We start from the raw sequence: 2,905 nt of genomic DNA, 5'->3' as shown, positions 1-2,905 counted from the left end.
CACCGTGGAGTCCATAGCAGCTAGCAGCCACTGTTAGCTACCTGCGCTAGCAGGCGGCTGCACACTAGCTTCCACTCAAAACAGCCGTGCCTTTAATTATTCATATCGTTATGGGTTAAAATAGAGTAAATCAGACAGGAAGATGCAGATTCTTTCTTCAGTGAGATTTTTTTTTTCTAAATTCCCTCGTGCTGTTGCACCATTCGCTAAGTGGCGACTCCTTCAACGCAAACAGCCTGACAACGCAATGCAATCCTGCACAGACGAAGGTCACATCCCACATCTTCAGTGTTTCATAAATGTGAGCAATGCAAAGCCACACACGTGGGATCTTTACTGCGGCAAGGTCGCCATGTGACATGAATCCATCGCCACCGCTCGTCCTTGTAGCTGTTTTCAGGCTTTAGGTGGAAAATCATCCCAGCAGCAGCGGCGGCGGCCTTCAGCTTGAGAAAACACTCACCACGGCCCACGCATAGCTCACCCTGAAGGTGACAGGAAGTCCGAGCAGGCTATTTCTCAGCACACCGCTAGCAGCTATCGCGGCTCAGTGTGAGTCAGAATAACCAGGTGTGGTGACACATGATCAAACATTGTGTATGTCACGTCAGCGCGATGAGCACACTGTAGAGCGCGCATCACGGGGAGTCATCACGATGATTAAAGTTTGATGTGAGTGTGAACTGCCTGAAACTGAGCGGCGGTATCACATCTGGGGGCTCGCGGCAGCATTAAACCGTTGCACCAAACCGTTGTCCAAAGTGGGAGAGGGGGGTGAAGGAGAAATGACTTCTCCTCTCAAGGGGCAAATGGTTAGAGCTCCTTCATCAGAAAAAAAGGTGCAGCATTCGTTCGCTCCTGTGAAAGTCCTTAGGCAGGCAAACCATCTTAGAGCTGCACACGAGACTTAAGAAGGGACATTTGCATACAGATGTTGCTAACTGGCTGAGGTGGGCGGAGCCAAAACAGGACCTCCGGGCTACATTCCACCACACATATAACAGTTTAATGCTTTTTGTGACAATCTGGTGGCAACGGTTATTCACGGCCGTGATAGCTGGCCATTTGTGGAGCGATAAACTTCTGCTGTCGACAGTCTTCTTTTTTTTTTTTTTTTTTTTTTGCAACCCCTCCTTTTGTGTGAGATCTGCTGTGGTGGCCCCTCCCCTCACACGTCCCCAAACATAATCATCTCTACTGTTAGATTGCTACATTTTGCAAGTGCTCTCTTGTTGGTCATTTTTAGCTTTGCATTATAAAAAAACATACAAATAATCAGGTTCAGGCTGCATGTTACTGATGCAAGATGTGATCATTTTCAAATTAAAGCTACAGTATGTATTATTTAGGGGTGTTTATGTACAGGAAAATATAGCATTGATAACATCTATTCATTCGTTTAAGAGAATCTGCCACAACAAGTCAATGTGCTTTCAGGAACTTAGAACAAGTATTTCATATCTACTGTAGAACCCCCCCCCCCCCCCCCCCCCCCACTGCAATTAGGGCACCATGTTGACACAGTAGCCCAGGGACATGCTTACTCTGCCTTTTGCATTTTGTAGTGCGGCCAGACTGAAGAAAGAACACAGGAAGAGGAGGAATCAGTTTTCGTGGTTGCGCCCCTGCATGTTGTCTGCTGGTTGCTCGTGCAAGCTAACAAGTGTTAGAACCCTTGGAGGATCTTACGTATTATTTTTCAAAAGAGAATGTAAGGGAGCACGAATCCCCATCACCAAAGACAAGAAAACATGAAGGGAAATAATATTGTGACTAGTGATGGCACAATGCAAACTGCAAATTCACCACTAGATGACACTAAATCCTACACATTGTGGCTTTAAGACAAGTTTGTGGTGATGCACAGACTATTTTACGGGCTTTACTGCTCAGTAGTGATGCTTTAAGCTTTTTGTCGATGAGTCGTTGATGGTGTGATTATGAAATGCTGGCGACTGCCACGTCAACATGGGACTCACAATCCTGCAAGATCCGGACAAGATGTGGCACACCACGATCAAGACTTGTCCTCCAAAATAAAGATGATTAGAAACAATATATGAGTATGAATAAGAATGGGAAAAAGTATTTTTTTTTAAACTAAAGAAAGAAAATAAGTTTTTAAGTTTGATAACCTATTGTTCAGTTATTATCTTCCACTGGGGGGAGTTGGGGGGGACTGAATATACCTGTGTTCAACAAAATGCAATCATTTTTACACTGTATCGTCTGTACATAGAAGCAGAATAATGATCTGTGTGATACTATTATAGATTAAAGTGTTTTTCGATATTCCTGGCCAATCCATCAAAAATTCACTGGTGATTCTGAAATATATGGTTTACAATAAAAAAAAAATACTTTGCAAATTTGACTTCATATTTGTATTCAAGATGGAAAGAGTTTCTTAGTACTAGTATAAGTAGTATAAGAAACTATTATATTAGTGACAATTTTATGCTGTCATTCCATGAGTGAGACCGCCCCCCTCCTCCCCACCCACCACCACCAAAAATTTCTGGATCCACCCCTGGTCCACCAGCTTGCATGCTACCTGGATACAAGATGCACTTAATCAAAAACCACTTAAATAAAACAATCCGAAAACATTACAATGCCAGTGTTTAGTGGACTGTTGAGTCCTGGAAGATCACAGGGAGGTTTATATCTGAACACACACGTTACATAAAGTTACATTAACTCACTGGATAATCAAAAGGCAGTAAAAAAGGTGACTGTTTTTCTTTCTATGTATGAGAGAAAACAGAGGGGTAACTACATTTGAAGGCGTGTGTGTGCGTGCGCGCGCGTGCTCTGCAGCCTACAAAATGAGACTCGGTGGCGCTGAAGGAGCAGATGTGCGGCGCGCGCACTGTTGGCCAGATGCGTAAAATGAGCCGCGCGG

Source organism: Thalassophryne amazonica, chromosome 18, assembly GCF_902500255.1.
Source record: "Thalassophryne amazonica chromosome 18, fThaAma1.1, whole genome shotgun sequence".
Lineage (NCBI taxonomy): Eukaryota > Metazoa > Chordata > Actinopteri > Batrachoidiformes > Batrachoididae > Thalassophryne > Thalassophryne amazonica.
This window is presented reverse-complemented; position numbering follows the sequence as displayed.